Raw genomic sequence first — 18,782 nt, 5'->3', positions numbered from 1 at the left:
AGCAGTAACCGTTGGAGAAAAGATATTGTCAATAATTTTGGTTGAAGGCCTGCATCTGGGTTGGTCCTGAAACATCAACAATTCCTTTCCTTCCGCAGATGCTTTTGGATCCACAGAGCTTCTTCAAATTCCAGCATCTGCATTTTCTTGTGTCTCCTATCTATACTAATTCTAGTTGCCAACACTTGGTCAATAGCATATTCTGCCTTGGCAATTCAAATACTTGTTCAGGTATTTCTTAAAAGTTGTGAAAGTATTAACCTGCACCACCTTCTCAGGTAGTGTATCCTAGATTGCAACCATCCTCTGGTAAGAAGAAAGATCCCTTCTTAGATTCCCCCTAGGCCTCTTACACCTCACCTTAAATCTATGCTGTATGGTCTGAAACACCCATTCCATGAAAAGACAGTTTCTTCCCTTCTCCTCTCTCTGCACTTTTCATAATTTTGTACTCCTCTGTCAGGTTCCCCTGCCCCTCCCCGATGACCACCACAGGGAAATAAACACTGTATGTTCTGTCTCTCCCGATATCTAAAGCATTTTATCCCAGGCAACATCCTGGTGAAAAGCAAGTCCTGAAACAAGAATGTGATAAATTGCAACAAAATACATATACACATATAACTTTGTCATCAGGTGTTTGTTATATTGAAGTGAACTTAATTAGAATGGATATGAAGGACTGGGGATAACTACAAAGAATGTTGTGGACAAACAGTGTGGAAAAGAAGAACTGAAATGAATGGCTTTGATTGGACCATCACTATGACTGATAGAATGGTTTGAAAAACTCAAGACTTCTTTTCATGCCTGTAGAATATTCTCTGGCTGTTTAATTGCATTCTTCCTCCAAGAGGACCACAACCTTGTTGTAGGTTACATGGAGGCTTACGTGTCTCAATGACCTGGAGAACTAAGTTAGCTGGAGACAGGGCCTTGGTGCTTTGAAGCTTGGTAGGGTCACTTATGCCAAATAGGTCAAAGGGTAGAGGACAGATTGAGTTGTCCAATGGTCCTCCAGGTTTTGGGGTTTCAGTTGAGGGCTAACAACCCTGACTAGTAAAACAACATTATTATGGAAACAGCAATGAAGAATCCTTCTACATCTGAGTGCGATGATATGCCTGTGTCTCCACCCGGGACTTGTATGGCTGACAGTAGTGAAAACCGAGAGCAAGCTATTAGCATGATGAAAGAAACCCAGAGCATCATCAAGATCAAGACCAAAATGGGTTTTGATGGCCAAGGACAAACAGAATGGAGAATCTTCATTGCTGTCCTAACTGCCAATGGCATAATGAGCTGGAAGTAAGTAATTGTCATATAGCACAGAAACAGGCCATTCAGCCCACCATTTCATGCTAAGCAATGGACAACCATTCATGTTAAACCCATTTTCCGTCTCTCAGTTCATTGCCTTCAATGCTCAGACCATTACAGGATTCACAGAGACACTTCTTCAATGCCTACAGCTACTCTGCTTTCACTGCTCTCTCTGGCAGTGCGGTCCAGATACCAACCCACTTGCTGCGTGAAAGAGGTCCTCCTCAAATTCCCCCCTAGATCTTTGAACCCCTACCCCTTGCTTTTTAAAATGTATATTAATATAATTAATTCATTGGGTGCAGGCATCGCTGACAAGACCAGCATTCAGTTTCCATGCTAACTACATTACAGAGTATGCTGGCAAGCTGCCTCTTTGAATACTTTTGGTTTCACACCATTGTATTGAAGAGAACATAATCAGGATAAGGATGAAAGATAAAATAAAACATTTGTTAAACTAACAAAAGATATGAGTGAATAACATGGAATGGATGGATCTGAATGGACCTCCACTGTAGTCCAAAGTTCAAGAAGTTCAAAGTTCAAAGTAAATTATTATCAAAGTGCATATATGTCACCATATACAACCCTGAGATTCATTTTCTTGCAGTCATACTCAATAAATCCATTATAGAATAATAACCATAATGGAATTAATGAAAGATGGAATGGAATCAGTGTCAGATTCAGAGTAAGATTCATTTCCCACAGGATATGAGGATAGATATAACACATCTATGTGTTATATTGGGGCACCATGGTAGCGTAGTGGTTATCGTGACACAGGGGCATACGAGCCTGGAGTTCAAATGCCTTGTTGTATGTAAAAAGTTTGTACATTCTTCCCATGACCAAGTGGATTTCCTCCGGGTGCTCTGGTTTCCTCTCATAGTCCAAAGATGTACCAGTAAGTCAGTTAATTGGAATTGTCCTGTGTCTAGTCATAGTCATAGTCATACTTTATTGATCCCAGGGGAAATTGGTTTTTGTTACAGTTGCACCATAAATAATAAATAGTTATAGAACAATAAATAGTTAAATAGTAATATGTAAAATATGCCTCGGGTTAAACAGGTAGGTTTACTGGGCGGTAAAACTCATTGGGCCGGAAGGGCCTTTTCTGTGCTGTATCTCAAAATAAAAATAAAGGAAATTATGTTAAGGTTAGGGAGTGTTAAGTTTACTCTGTCAGAGCTGTTGCTGAGGATTTAGGAGATGTTATGCAAGTCTTGGCGAGTTGATGCAATTGCATCCTGCAGAAAGATGAGTACATATGTCAACAACTTAAACTTATTAACCAGTTTTAGCAACAAAACCGATTTGACAAGTGACATTTCCCTTCTGTCTGCCATCCATTTCGCTTTTGGTAATGAATTTCAACCTGAAATGTTATTCATCCTTTTGTACGTAAAATTCAAAGGATGCACAAAAATAGGCTATTTATCCTAGTTGGTACATGTTTCTGTTAAGGTCTTCACAAGCCACCTCCCACATCTTTAATCCAGTTAGTAGTATTTGCAACTTCCTTTTACTTTTCTGTGTTTATCCAGATTCTCCTGGAATGAATTCTTTGTGACCAGCCTACAATGGAGTGAATTTCATATTCTTACAACTGTCAGAATTCCCCGCATCCTCCACTGGACTTGCACTCAGTGGCTACTTTTTTTTAGGTCCACCTGTACACCTGCTTCCTAATGCAAATATAGTCATAGTCATAGTCATAGTTATACTTTATTGATCCCGGGGGAAACTGGTTTTTGTTACAGTTGCACCATAAATAATTAAATAGTAATATGTAAATTATGCCAGGAAATCAGTCCAGGACCAGCCTATTGGCTCAGGGTGTCTGACCCTCCAAGGGAGGAGTTGTAAAGTTTGATGGCCACAGGCAGGAATGACTTCCTATGACGCTCAGTGTTGCATCTCGGTGGAATGAGTCTCTGGCTGAATGTACTCTTGTGCCCAACCAGTACATTATGTAGTGGATGGGAGACATTGACCAAGACGGCATGCAACTTGGACAGCATACTCTTTTCAGACACCACCATCAGAGAGTCAGAATTTATTGTATTTATATAATAAATATATAATTAACCAATCATGTGGCAGCAACTCAATGCATAAAAGCAGGCAGACATGGTCAAGAGGTTCAGCTGATGTTCAGACCAAACATCAGAATGGGGAAGAAATGTGATCTGAGTGACTTTGACCATGGAATAATTGTGGGTGCCAGATGGGATGGTCTGAGTATCTTATAAAAAAACTGGGTGTAATATAAATTGCATTTTACTCTGTATTATGCTGATCATCTTGCTTTAAATTGCTTTTGGTTTTATATTTTAGTTGTACAGATGTTACTTAATAAATAAATTTTGGTTGATTCATGGCTGGTTAAATTATATTGAACAAGATGGCTTCCTGAACCGTGTCTGCTCCTGAATTTCATTGCTCAAGTTTGCTGAGAGACCAAAAATACAAACACGAGAAATGGAATGAGCAAAGGAAATTCTGCTTCCTTTCCTTGGTTTCTAGGAATTTTGCCATGTATTGAATCTGAAGTTCTTTCTTGGAATTTGTTTTCCACAGTCCCACCCTTCATCTTCCTACAATCTTCATGTGTCCCACTGCCTGGGGCTTCCAGGCTGAAAGGGTTTTGTATCTGGGATGAGAGAATTTCTGCTCCCTCCAACAAAACTCAGGGATGCATGGCCAAAGTAAATAAAATAGAGGCACTCAGCTCCTTTCATTTTCACAATGGTGGCCAGTGTTGAGGTACATCCAGATGGCAACCTCGAGAGTTTATCATGCAAAGTGGTGCAATTGGATGAAGAGTTGTGGAGTAGTCTGAGCTATTACTCACAGCAATAAATCAGCAAGAAACATATTTCAGGACTTCTTCATGACAGTGGTAGTTTAGGGCCGCTCCTATTAGCTTCCATTCCCCCTTTGTATTTCTGAAGTAGTTTTCTTTCCTTGGGTAACATAGAGTGGCATGCAAAAGTTTGGGCACCCCTAGTCAAAATTTCTGTCACTGTGAATAGCTAAGCGAGTAAAAGATGAACTGATTTCCAAAAGGCATAAAGTTAAAGATGACATAGTTCTTTAATATTTTAAGCAAGAAAACTTTTTTATTTCCACCTTTTACAGTTTCAAAATAACAAAAAAGGAAAAGGGCCCGAAGCAAAGGTTTGGGCACCCTGCATGGTCAGTACTTAGTAATGCCCCCTTTGGCAAGTATCACAGCTTGTAAACACTTTTTGTAGCCAGCTAAGTCTTTCAATTCTTGTTTGAGGGATTTTCGCCCATTCTTCCTTGCAAAAGGCTTCTAGTTCTGTGAGATTCTTGGGCCGTCTTGCATGCACTGTTCTTTTGAGTTCCAGCCACAGATTCTCGACGACGTTTAGGTCAGGGGACAGTGAGGACCATGGCAAAATCTTCAGTTTGTGCCTCGAGGTAGTTCATTGTGGATTTTGACGTGTGTTTAAGTTCATTATCCTGTTGTAGAAGCCATCCTCTTTTCACCTTCAGCTCTTTTACAGACAGTGTGATGCTTGCTTCCAGAATTTGCTGGTATTTAATTGAATTCATTCTTCTGTCTACCAGTAAATGTTCCCCATGCCACTGGCTGCAACACAAGCCCAAAGCATGATTAATCCACCCCCGTGTTTTACAGTTGGAGAGGGGTTCTTTTCATGAAATTCTGCACTCTTTACAACAGGATAATGAACTTAAACACACCTCAAAATCCACAATGGACTACCTCTAGAGGCGCAAGCTGAAGGTTTTGCCATGGCCCTCACAGTCTACTGACCTAAATATCATCGAGAATCTGTGGATAGACGTCAAAAGAGCAGTGCATGCAAGACGGCCCAAGAATCTCACAGAACTAGAAGCTTTTTGCAAGGAAGGATGAGTGAAAATCCCCCAAATAAGAATTGAAAAACTCTTAGCTGACTACAAGAAGTGTTTACAATTTGAGATACTTACCAAAGGGGATGTTACTAAGTATTGCCACGCAGGGTGCACAAACTTCTGCTTCGGGCCCTTTTCCTTTTTTTGTTATTTTGAAACTGTAAAAGATGAAAATAAAAAAAAAGTTTTCTTGCTTAAAATATTAAAGAAATGTCATCTTTAACTTTAAGCCTTATGGAAATCAGTTCATCTTTTACTCGCTTAGCTATTTACGGTAACAGAAATTTTGACCGGGGTGCCCAAACTTTTGCATGCCACTGTATGGTTTACTTTGTCCTGATGTTTGGTTTTGCAATTGTGTGAAAATCCAGGCTCAATAAGCCTCACTACTTCTGTACCTCTGCCCTGCATCTCTCTCACTTTTGCTCTGGTTATCCTTTTCCCTCTGTCCTCCCTCTCTGTCCCTCTCCCACCTTTCCTTTCTTTCCCCCTCTTACCCTCTCCCTCTCTTTCTCTCTCTCCCTCCTCTCTCACACCCACCCCCTCCCTCTTTCTCCCTCTCCCTTACACTCACCCTCTCTCCCACTCTCTCACCCTCTCCCCCCCCTTCTCTCCCCGTCTCTCTCTCCTCTCCCCCTTACTGTATCCTTCTCCCTCTCTTTTACACTCACCATCTCTCCCATTCTCTCTCTCTCCCTTGCTCCCTCTCTCTCTCTCTCTCTCTCTCCCTCTCTCTCACACACACACATTCTTACCAGGTGGCCTCTTTCAAATAATCCGAATCTGATTCATATTCCAAATACGTCTGTATTTAAATAGTACATTGCCTTAGAGGAGAATTATGCATTCATCAAATAACAGTTACGCAGTTGAACTGAAAAAAAAATCACTCCCTTTGCTAAAGAGATACTTTTATTGGAGTTGCTGGCTGTAACTCAACTACTTCCCTACAGCTCAATGAGAGAGGCAGATGTGGTCGACTTGCTTTCACATTTATCCAAGGCAGCAAACCAGACATAAAATATCCCTCTAGTCATTTTGTTACATCTCAGCTCTCCTTCACTGACTGCGTGTTCTAACATGGTGTTTCTCCAGACCGAATTCTAAGTAAATAGATATGAAACGATTAAGAGGATTTGAAAACCCTTACAGGCAAACCAGTTTCTGGAACACCTCATTTAGAAAGCTCTGTTTGTGCAGCTGCCATATTAGGCATCTGGGAATGTTTGACCATAGCAGATGTTGTATCTGTTGCAATACAAAATACAGTCTGCGTCTTATTCAATTACCAGTAGACATGATCACATCACCAGTCAGATCATATCTGTTTACAACTTTTAACAAGAAAATCATTTCACCGACGTGACACTTCTGAATTTCCCTTAAAATATCTTTACACTACTGTTACACCTTTAAACTGGGAGCAGTGTGGCCTCCAGAGGGAGGTACAGGAACACTCTGATAATTCGGTGTCCAATTATTCAGCTTCTGGCTCACTCGTTAGTCTGGAATGTGAGCCTGGTCTGAACTAGAGCCCAAGCCAGGGCTGGGGTCTGAATAACAGGAGTCAGGAATGCGAAGACAATGCTCTCTGCACTCTGTACCTTTCCTACTCCCTTTAAATTCACTGGAAAATTTAATACAATACTGCACAACATGTAAAAACCATGAAATAAGAACATATGTGGGTATTAATAGGAGTGACATCCAAAAATCCAAAGAGTCCAAGGATACCTATTGGCGTTTTACACCTTCTGCATATTTACACGCATACTGTCACAGGCATTGTAATTAAACCTGTTCATATGGCAGCAGACCTTCAAAGTTCAAAGTACATTTATTATCAAAGTACGTATGCCATATACAAACTCGAGAGTCATCTTCTTGTAAGCAGTTACAAAAATTAGAAACACAATAGGATTCACGGGAAAAAACCCATACCACAAAGATGATCGTATAACCAAAGTGCAATAAAAAAAGGAAGAACAACTCATACAAACAATAAAAAAAGCACTGAAACATGAACAGAACATGAACGCAGAGTCCCAGAATGTAAGCTCACAACAACATAGCCAATTCAGAGCTGCAGCCGACACAATGGCTCCTCTCAGAGCTCTCAGAAGGTCTGAGAGGAGCCATTGAATGCACTCTTCAGAAGTTCCCTAGAATCATAAGAACACACAGCACAGAAACAGGCCCATATGGCCCACTTTGTCCATGTCGATATAATCCCACATGCCAGCATTAGGCCTGTGTCCCATCCAAGCATCTGTCCAAATGCCTTTCAAATGCAGCAAGTTCATCCACCTTCATCACCTCTTCTAGCAACGTTCCAGATATTTGCCACACTCTGCATGAACAAAAAAGCTTTTCCCTCAAATTTCTCCCCTCTCACCTTAAAACTGTGCACTTTATTTTTTGACTTGTTGCTCTGGAAAACATCACCAATCTATTCCATTATGTCCCTCATATTCTTGTAAATCTCTGTATGGTCACCACTTTGCCTCCTACATACCAGTGAGAATCAACTAAGTCTACCCAAGATCTGTTTGTTACTACAATCTTCCATTCCAGGCAACATTAGGTTGAATCACCTCTGCATCCTCTCTAATGTATTCCTATCACACCCATTTTATAGTGTCGCAGCCAGAAATGCACATCAGATCAGGCAGCATCCATGGACAACAAAACTGAGGTAATACTGAAGGCTGATAATCTTTCGTCAGAGCTTATTACAACAGTTCTGATGAAAGTTTATTTTTAATGTTGCGTTTCTGGTATCTGTGGTACTTTGTTGTTGAGGTGTATTGTAAGGATTACTTTCATTGAAACCTTGGTTTGGCGGGAGGTGAGGCTCCTCTCAGGGTCGTTGGGTAGCTGAGTTAGAATTGAGATGCAGGACTTACAATAAGCTACAGATCAACCCAGATCTAACTGGATTGTAAAAGAGAATAGGACAATCTAACGTACCTTCCTTGTTGCAATGTTCTTAATTATTATAGCATTAATGATGGATATTTTATTAATTTATTTGTGGTACATTTTGTTTTATATGCTACGTGTGATATATGTATTGGGGTGCACCGTTAGGAATGTGATTTCATTTGGTTGTATACATGTACAGTCAGATGACAATGAACTTGAACTTGAGCGCAGGATGACAATAGGTTAAAATAAAACTTACCAGTAATGCTGCAATATGTGTCTAGTCTACCTAACAGTATGCAACCAGAATATAATTCCAACAGCTGGCAATGAGGGCTGCAGGCAGAGACTTGTGTGAGCTCTATACGCTGAGCTGGGGAACCCACAGGGAAGGTTTTCCTTAAATTGAATCACAGACTAGTTACAGCACAGAAGATGCTTGTTTAGCCTTTTGAGTCCTTGCACAAAAACAATCCAGTTATTTCCATCAGACTGCTGGAGACCTGGCCAAGTGATACTTCATTGAAGTTTTTCTGCTGTGAAGTAATCCCGCTGGTGAACCGAGAAAAAGAACATCAGCACTTCTGCGCACCTGTATTTTATTGAGCAAGTTAGCAGTCTGTCAGGGGTTCCTTTTACCTAGCTCCTGCACACCTTGGTAGACCAGCAGGAAGAAGTAAACATCTGAAAAGCAATATGACTTTTCAATGCCATGTTCTCAATCCTTTATCCCTGAAGAATAGCATGAAAGAACCCTCGGAGAGGTCTGTGCAATGTCAGCCTATAAATAGCCTAACTGGATGTGGTCCAGTTCTCTGTAACTAACAGGGTCACTGCAGCGACACACAGCTGCAGATCCACTCTTCAGGGCTGAAAGGCTGGTGCTGTTGAATTCCTGCTGAGGCCTCTGCACATTGTCTCTATAATGGGTGTACTCATCACCACAGGCCAAGTAAGCAGGTGAGACATCTGCAGTTGGCTCCCATCCTCGGGTTTCCGCCGTTGTGGAACTCTGCAGGTTAAATCAACAATGTACAACAGATAATGCCTTGGGAATGGATGGATGCATCCTCTCTGCAATATTTGTAGCACACTTTACATTGTCTTATCCCCTAATGGCTGAGGACAAAACTAATTGTTCTTTTCATTGTCCCTTATCCAATCAAGTAAGCAAGCCGGAGACACAAGGAACTGCAGGTGCAGGAATCTCCACAATAAACAAGCTGCTGGAGGAATTTGACATGTGAGGCAGCATTTGTGGAGGGGGAGTTGGAGAGTTATTTTTATTTATTTATTGAGATACAGCATAGAATAGGACCTTCTGGCCCTTTGACCACCGCTCAGCAACTTCCTTATTTAACCCTAGCCTAATCACAGGACAATTTACAATGAGCAATTCACCTACTAACTGGTATGTCTTTGGACTGTGGGAGGAAACCAGAGCACTCAGAGGAAACCCATACAGGCATGAGGAGAACGTACAAACTCCTTATAGGCATTGGCGGGTATGAACCAAGGTCGCTGGTATTGTAAAGCATTGTGCTGACCACTCCACTACCATGCCAATCGTATTTCAAGTTAAATCCCCCATAGTCATAGTCATAGTCATAGTCATACTTTATTGATCCCGGGGGAAATTGGCTTTCGTTACAGTTGCTCCATAATAATAAATGGTAATAGTAATATTACTATTAGTAAATAGTAAATAGTCATGGAAATAATAAATAGTAATAGAATAGTAATAGAAAAATAGTAATAAATAGTTAAATAGTAATATGTAAATTATGCCAGTAAGTTATGAAATAAGTCCAGGACAAGCCTATCGGCTCAGGGTGTCTGACCCTCCAAAGGAGGAGTTGTAAAGTTTGATGGCCACAGGCAGGAATGACATCCTATGATGCTCTGTGCTGCATCTTGGAGGAATGAGTCTCTGGCTGAATGTACTCCTGTGCCCACCCAGTACATTATGTAGTGGATGGGAGACATTGACCAAGATGGCATGCAACTTGGACAGCATCCTCTTTTCAGTCACCACCGTGAGAGAGTCCAGTTCCATCCCCACAACATCACTGGCCTTACGAATGAGTTTGTTGATCCTGTTGGTGCCTGCTACCCTCAGTCTGCTTCCCCAGCACACAACAGCAAACATGATAGCACTGGCCACCACAGACTCGTAGAACATCCTCAGCATCGTCTGGCAAATGTTAAAGGACCTCAGTCTCCTCAGGAAATAGAGACGGCTCTGACCCTTCTTGTAGACAGCCTCAGTGTTCTTAGACCAGTCCAGTTTATCGTCAATTCGTATCCCCAGGTATTTGTAATCACCATGTCCACACTGACCCCCTGGATGGAAACAGGGGTCACCGGTACCTTAGCTCTCCTCAGGTCTACCACCAGCTCCTTAGTCTTTCTCACATTAAGCTGCAGATAATTCTGCTCACACCATGTGACAAAGTTTCCTACCGTCGCCCTGTACTCAGCCTCATCTCCCTTGCTGATGCATCCAACTATGGCAGAGTCATCTGAAAACTTCTAAAGATGACAAGACTCTGTGCAGTATTTGAAGTCTGAGGTGTAAATGGTGAAGAGAAAGGGAGACAAGACAGTCCCCTGTGGAGCCCCAGTGCTGCTGATCACTCTGTCAGACACACAGTGTTGCAAGCACACGTACTGTGGTCTGCCGGTCAGGTAATCAAGAATCCATGATACCAGGGGAGCATCCACCTGCATCGCTGTCAGCTTCTCCTCCAGCAGAGCAGGGCAGATAGTGATGAACACACTGGAGAAGTCAAAAAACATGACCCTCACAGTGCTCTCTGGCTTGTCCAGGTGGGCGTAGACACGGTTCAGCAGGTAGACAATGGCATCCTCAACTCCTAGTTGAGGCTGGTTGGCGAACTGGAGGGGATCTAAGTGTGGCCTAACCATAGGCCGGAGTAGCTCCGGAACAAGTCTCTCCAGGGTCTTCATGATGTGGGAGGTCAATGCCACCGGTCTGTAGTCATTGAGGCCGCTGGGGCGTGGCGTCTTCAGCACAGGGACGAGGCAGGACGTCTTCCACAGGTTGTGCCATGAAAGGAACCCTCCAGAGCCTCAGGCTCAGGTTGAATACATGGCGAAGTACTCCACATAGCTGAGGGGCACAGGCTTTGAGCACCCTGGTACCGAAACCATCTGGTCCTGCAGCCTTGCTTGGGTTAAGACATTTCAGCTGTCTTCTCACCTGTTCAGCCCCATGAAGGGTCTTGACCTAAAATATCTTCTGTTCATTTCACTCCACAGATATTGCCTGACCCGTTGATTTCCTTCAGCATCTCTGTTGTTGTTCCAAGTATGTAGGCTGCTGTGAAACCACTCCCGACTTCGAGAATGGTGCCCCCACTGATAATCATAAAATTATGGTAAACAGGAGGAAAGGGTCTTTTGAGCTTACTTCACCATCAGTAAGGTCACTGCTTGTCTTATCTTGTTATCAGATCAATTTCCTGCCTGATCCCCATAGCCCTAGACTCCTCTTGAGGCAAAACTCTACTCAGCTTGGCCTTGAATATGTTCATAGCTCCAAGGTAATGAGTTCCAAATGTTTAAAACTCTTGGAAGCGAAGTCCTTTCCTCATTTCCACCTTAAATGTGTGACTGCTTATCCTGAAACTATGCCTCCTGGTTCTAGGTTGTGCCATGAAAGGAAACGTTCTTCCCCAATCTCTCAAAACTTGTATGTTCAAACAAGATGATCCTTCATTCTTCGAAACTTCAATTAGTGGAGTCCCAACCTTTGCTGAAAGACAACCTGCTCATCCCAGACATATACCAGTGAACCTCCTCCAAATTTCCTTCCAGCGCATGTGCATCCCTCCTTAAATAAGGATACCAAAATTATAATTATTCCAGACATGATCATATCAACATGCTGTAGTGCTATGGTAGAAATTCTCTATATTCAATTCTCCCTATAATAAAATAGAGCTCTGGAGTCACACAGATGTATGGAACCGTAATGGGCCGTTTGGATCCTCATACCCTTACTGACCTCTTTGCCTAGATACAATAACCTCATTTGCCACAATAGGTCCCCATCAATCTTGCACCTCATGGTTTACCCGCTCTGTGCTTTCTCTGCAGCTGTCACACTTTCCTCTGCATTATTATTGTTTTATCTTGTTCTACATACCTCAATACACTGTGTAGTTATTTGCAACTTTTTGCAACTCTACAAAGCACTTTTCCAACCACACTGGGAGTATTGTGTGCATGAGAAAGTCTGCAGATCCTTGGAAATCCAAAGCAGCACACACAAAATGCTGCAAGAACTCAGTAAGTCCGGCTGGAAATGAATAAACAGTCGACGTTTCGTGCCAAGACTCTTCTTCAGGACTGGAAAGGAAGGGGGAAATGCTGGGAAAGGAGCATAGCTAGAAGGTGAAGTCATATTGTGTGTAGTTCTGATTTAGCATGCTGTAGGCAGGATGGGTTGTGCTGGAGAGAGAGTTGAGGGGGGGGGGTGAACGGGAGAGTTCACCAGGATATTGCTTGGATTGGAAGATTTTAGTTAGGAGGTGAGATTGGATAGGCTGATTATTTTCCCTGGCGTGAAGAAGACTGGGGTGTGACCTCAGTACAATTGACAATAATAAGCCAATTTCAATTCAAAATATTTAAGTACCCATTGTCACTATCTCTTCCATGTACTAATTGTACCTGATTCCAGTGAGGTTCAGATGTCAACTACTTTGTGTAAAAAATTTCCCCTGAGATTCCCTTTAATATTCTGTCGTCTCACCTTAAGCCAATTCAGCCTTGTTTTTGATATCCTTACTATGGAAAAAATATTCTGATTACCTACCCCATCTATCCCTCTCATAATCTTATATACCTCTATCAGGTCATCCCTCAGCCTTCCTCACTCTAGGGAAAAAAATAAATCAACCTCTCCAATTTCACCTCCTAACGAAAGTCTTCCAATCCAGTCAATATCCTGATGAACTCCACCACCGCCATCCCTCACCCAGACCCCACACTCTCTCCAGCACAACCGTATCCTGAAAGCATTTTGTAAAATTGCAGCTGTTCCAGCTGTTATATTCTATACTATAACTTTTGAAGACAACCACGTCATATTCACTCAGTGGCCACTTTATTATGTATTTCTGTACCTAATAAAGTGACCACAGAGTGTATGTTCATGATCTTCTCTGCTGTCGCCTATCCACATCGAGGATCAATGTGTTGTGAATTCAGAGATGTTCTTCCGCACACCACTGTTGTAATGTGTGGTTACTTCAGTAACTGTTGCTTTCAGGTCAGGTCTGTTCATTCTTCTGGGACCTCTCTCACTAACAAGGCATTTTTACCCACATAACTGGTGTTCGCTGATTGTTTTTGTTTTTTTGCACCATTCTCTGTAAACTCTCAAAACTGTTGTGCGTGCAAGCCCCATGAGATTAACTGTTTCTGAGATACTCTAAACACTGCCACTGGTACCAACAATCATTCCACTGTCAAAGTCACTTAGATCACATTTCTTCCCCATTCTGATGTTTGGTCTGAATAACAACTGAACCTTTTGGCCATGTCTGCATGCTTTTATGCATTGAGTTACCTGTATACCTGTTCATTAATTTGCATTAATTCTTTCAATCCTGTGCAGTAGCCCCCTCCCCCCTCCACCAGACGGTGATGCAGCCAGTCAGAATGCTCTCCACGGTATATCTGTAGAAGTTCTTGAGTGTTTTAGGTAACAAACCAAATCTCCTCAAACTCCTCATGAAATATAGCCACTGTCTTGCCTTCTTTATAGCCACATCGATATGTTGGAGCCAGTTTAGATCCTCAGAGATCTTGACATGCAGGAACTTGAAATTGCTCACTCTCTCCACTTCTGATCCCTCGATGAGGTGATGCTATTAATGAGCAGGTATACATGTTACCTAATAAAGTGGCCACTGAATTTATGTTCTTTTCCCCCTCTCGCTCCATAATTCCACTTTTGCAGAACTATTGATTTGTTCCCATGGCCCCTCAGTTCATCAGCATTTCTTATGGCCTCATTACTTACTGTATATGTTCTACCCCTATGTGGTAGAACTCAAAATGACTTCTCAAAATGCGGCACCTTGTACTTGCCAAATTGAATTCCAACTGCCTGTGCATTACGCAACTCTTTGTCTGCTGTATCCTTAGACAACCTTCCTTGCTTTCTTCCTTCTTGTTAAAAGAAAAGAAGGAAAAGCCATAATATACCTTCCCAGGGCAATAGAAGTTGTTAGTTCACTTCACCTCCTCAATCACTTCCTCATGACGTGCACCCTGAGAAATTCGCTGTGTGTGGTCACACAGTCACACTCCTCTCAGATTAATGGACTGCTGCAGTGAAAATGATTGAGATCATTGTTCAGCAGGTGCAGACTTCCAAATGGTACATGAGGGCTTGCATTGCTCCAAGGACACAGTAAAACCCCACTGGATTGGCTGCTCAGTCTTTCTCAGGCATACATCAGACGGCATGGGGATTGCAGAGAGCAGGAAATCAGGAGCTTTGAACATGACTGCTTGCAGGATTTTTCAATGGTAAGTTTTTAAATCCACTTATATCTTTCATAAACTGAACTTACCCTTGGGTAGTGCACATTTTTATTTAAAAAGCCCAGATCCTTGAGATTTAGTTTTTTACAGCACAGGCAAAGTAGGAAAGTGGAAATGATGGTTGTCTTTCAAAGGAAGTCTGGTACACAACGGTCTCCCTTTGGGGAGAGTTAATTAAAAGGCAAGATGGTGATCAGAGTCAGAATCAGGTTTAATATCACTGGCACATGTCATGAAATTTGTTAACTTAGCTGCAGCAGTACAATATAATTCATGATAAATATAGAAAAATCAATCAATTAGTTACGGTAAGTATATGCATGTACACTAAATAGTTAAATTAAAATTAGTGCAAATACAGAAAGAAAGTCAGATAGTGTTCATGGGTTCAACGTCCGTTTAGAAATTGGATGGGAGAAGGGAAGAAGCTATTCCTGAATCGACGGGTGTGTTCCTTCAGGCTTCTGTACCTCCTTCCTGACGGTAACACTGAGAAGAGGGCATCTCGTGGGTGATGAGCGTCCTTAATAATGGGCACTACCCCTCTGAGGCCCCCGCCCTTTGAAGATGTCCTTGATGGAGCTGACTAATCTTACAAATTTCAGTGGCTTTTTACGAGCCTGTGCAGTAGCCCCTTCACCCCCATACCAGACAGTGATGCAGCCTGTCAGAATGCTCTCCACGGTACATCTGGAGGTGTTTTTGAGTGTCTTAGGTGCCAAACCAAATCTCCTCAAACTCCTAATGAAATATAGCTGCTGTCTTGCCTTCTTTGTAGCTACATCGATATGTTGGGACCAGGTTAGATCCGCAGAGATCTTGGCACCCAGGAACTTAAATGCTCACTCGGTTCACTTCTGATCCCTCTACGAGGTGATGCTACACACCTGGAAAAGGAAGAAGTGACTATATATACATAATAGTGTGGCTTTGACAATGAGGCTGACAAAAGGGCCTTGTGTTTGCACTTGACCTCCAAGTAAACCATGTCACACAAGAGAGTAAGACAGTGCCAAACACCTTCATTACAGAGATTAAAGAAATGTTAAATAATAGGAACATTTCCTAAGGCCACTACAACACAGAAAGAGGACAAACAGTTGATCCAGTCTATGTTGGAATCCTGGTTTATTTCATTCACTGTGGTGGGTTTAGCTCCTAAACACAAATCCAAATCTCTGGCCTACCTTTAACCACTGCTATCAGCCCTGTGCAATACCCATTCCACTCCATTTCGAAACAACCAAATCTGTGATGAAAGCAGTAAATATGGGAAACACTCACCAGGTCAGGTAGAACCTGCGGAAAGAGAAACTGTCAAAATTTGTCAGAATTGAGGATGAAAGAAAGGCAAATTGGTTTTCAGTCATAGAGGAGGTAGGGACAGGCTGTGAAGAGCAAAGCAAATATCTTTGATCGGGTCAGACTCTGATGAGTTAATGAGGACACAACAACATAGAAGGAGGACAAACAGTTGGTCCTGTCAATGCTGGGAAACCCAGCTGGAGGTACATTTTGCTACTTTGGCTGTGTAATGTGTTGTAAATGATGGGACTGGGACATACCCATCAGGCTGGACTAAAATAAGAAAGAGTGATGAAAGACAGAAATGGCCACTTCTGATACAGCCAGAAAGAAATAGTGATTTACCTAAAGATGGAGTGCTTGATATCGAGCCTGGATGGCTGCAGTGTGCCCTCAAGAAGATGAAGTATCGTTAGTCAAGTTTGTTTTGGGTCTCGTTGTAATAGTGCAAATGGCCACAGGCAGAGAGGGCGGAATGGAAGCGTTATGCAGAATTAATCTAAAGGCAATAGTACCTTTAAGGCAGAATTAGAGAAAGAGGTCTTGCAACTCTGTGAGGACACTCCATCATTCGGCTGGAACACATTCGATCTGTTAGGTTGATAGGATGTCTTTCGCAGCACTGTGGCGTTAGTGGAATTAAGTCCTCCCCTGAACTTCAGCTGCTGCTGTAACCAGAATGTATGTGTACGACCATCTGATTGTCACTTCCATATTATTTACATTACTGAGCCTCTCTTGAGGCACAGTCAGGGCTGGGAATGCTGACAAGGAAGTTTGGGATTAGCATTATTCAGAAGAACAAAGGATCAGATTGCCTCTGTGTTTCGGTTTTTCACAGACGAAGTTGCTTCTATGTTCTATGTTTCTCCACTTGTTTTTAAACTCCATTCAAGAGCAGGACAAGGAAAACCTGCCCTCTGGTGCCTTAAAAGAAATGTATAAAAGATTGATTTCAGGACATAACCTGAGTAAACTAAGTAAAACTTTATAAAAGCCTTAGGCTGCAGGATTATCCTCCGCCCAACCTCATAGGTATTTAACAGAGGAAGGAATCTTGTTTTCAAGAAAGACACCAAGGTATGCCTTCAGCTTTGGAACTAAGACTCTACATACAGCATCCAGCGAGGAACTGCACAAGACATTTTTTTAAAACAGCTCAGACTTTTGGTAGATAATGCCAAGAGCTTTATGTTGTTAGATTAGATGCTAATGTTTTTTGCTGAGGTCTGTGGGGAAAAAAATGCATGTAATTAGATGAAAGAATAACAGAGTGCAGTTGAACGACATTCAAAATTACAGGCAGAGAAATAGCAGATGGAGTTTAATCCAGGCAAGTGTGAGGTGCTACAACTTGGGAGATCAAATATAAAGGAGAAGTACGCAGCTAATGGCAGGACCATTGCTGTACAGAGGTATCTTGGGGGCCAAGTCCATAGCTACCTGTAAGCGGCCACACAATACATGGCATGCTTGCACTTATTGGTCAAGACATTGAGTTCAACACTCAGCAAGACATGCTGCAGCTTTATAAAGTTTTGGGTTATTTGTGTCAGGAGTATTGCATTCATTTCTGGTCTCCACATCTTATAAAGTATGTGAGGGCTTTGATGAAGGAGCAGTGGAGGTTTATCAGGATGCTACCTGGATTCGAGGACATTAGAGATCAGAAAAAACTAGGATTGTTTTCTCTGGAGCAGCCGAGGTTGAGAGGAGATCTGACAGTAGCATTATGAGAGAAATCGACAGAGTATCATTGTCTCTGAGTTAAAATGACTAATATTAGAGGGAATGCATTGAAGAGGAGAGGGGGGAAGTTCAAAGGAGATGTATGGAGTAAATATTTTTACATAGAAAGTGGTGGGCGTATGGGATGTGTTGCAGGGGCAGTAATGGGGAGCAAGCACAATAGATGGCTCATTTAAGAGACTCTTGGATATCCATACATGAATATACAGAGAATGAAGGGATATCAACCATGTGCATGTGGAAGGGATTAAGCGTATTAGCTTAATTATTTCAGTACAGCATAATAGGCTGAAGGGCCTGTTCCTGTGCAGTACTGTTCCATGTCCTATGCTCTATAATGGACTACAAGTCAGTTAGAATGAGTCACTAGTTTTCTTTATCATTCATCTTCAGTATCTGGCCATGGTTGGCAATGCCAGCGGTTACTGCCCAATGTTAAATGTCCATAAATGGACTTCTTTATCTGATGGGAATGTAGCAGTGATTCATGGATGGTTTGCCAGGCTGCTTCAGAGCTTCTTAACAGTCAAGCACATGGTGTGGTCTGGAATCAAAGGTATACAGGCCAGGCCAGGAGGGCAACTTTCTTTCCTTGAAGGGTATAACTGGACTAGGAAGGTTTTTCTGACAATCTGGTTGGTTTTGTTGTACGTTGGTAAATTTGTTTATGATTGTCATGTGTACTGAGATACAGTGACAAACTGTTGGTTGATAACTAGTGACCGTTAGTGAGATCAGTTGAAGTTAATTTAGATCCTCAGCTGGTCCTCAGGATTTCTTGGCCAGATCTGTGAATTAATACTTTATTAATTTAACCACCAAACCAGGGCTTGACCTTCATTCAGTTCCTCATCACTATAAATGTACTGATGATGGAGTAAATGGAATAAAAACCAGTTTCTAATTGTTTTGCGTTCATCCAGAAATATAACCAGGCCCTTCTCAGCACGAATCACTCATGTGATCGTAGTGTCTTGAGCTCT

The 18,782-nt window shown here is 42.1% G+C and overlaps 1 long non-coding RNA gene across 1 annotated transcript; it reads right to left on the bottom strand.

Annotated features, from left to right (window-relative positions):
- Positions 1-4,465: 4,465 nt before the first annotated feature.
- LOC140186644 (uncharacterized) lies at positions 4,466-6,088 on the bottom strand. The gene is made up of 3 exons (XR_011882908.1): positions 5,994-6,088; positions 5,314-5,396; positions 4,466-4,951 (listed from the first exon to the last, which is right to left on the bottom strand). It is a non-coding gene; the product is annotated as an uncharacterized lncRNA (long non-coding RNA).
- Between the last annotated feature and the right edge of the window lie 12,694 nt (positions 6,089-18,782).

The sequence above is a fragment of the Mobula birostris genome, chromosome 1 (assembly GCF_030028105.1).
Source record: "Mobula birostris isolate sMobBir1 chromosome 1, sMobBir1.hap1, whole genome shotgun sequence".
Taxonomy (NCBI): Eukaryota; Metazoa; Chordata; class Chondrichthyes; order Myliobatiformes; family Myliobatidae; genus Mobula; species Mobula birostris.
The sequence above is the reverse complement of the archived record's forward strand: the minus strand, read 5'-3'. Positions and strand labels throughout refer to the sequence as shown.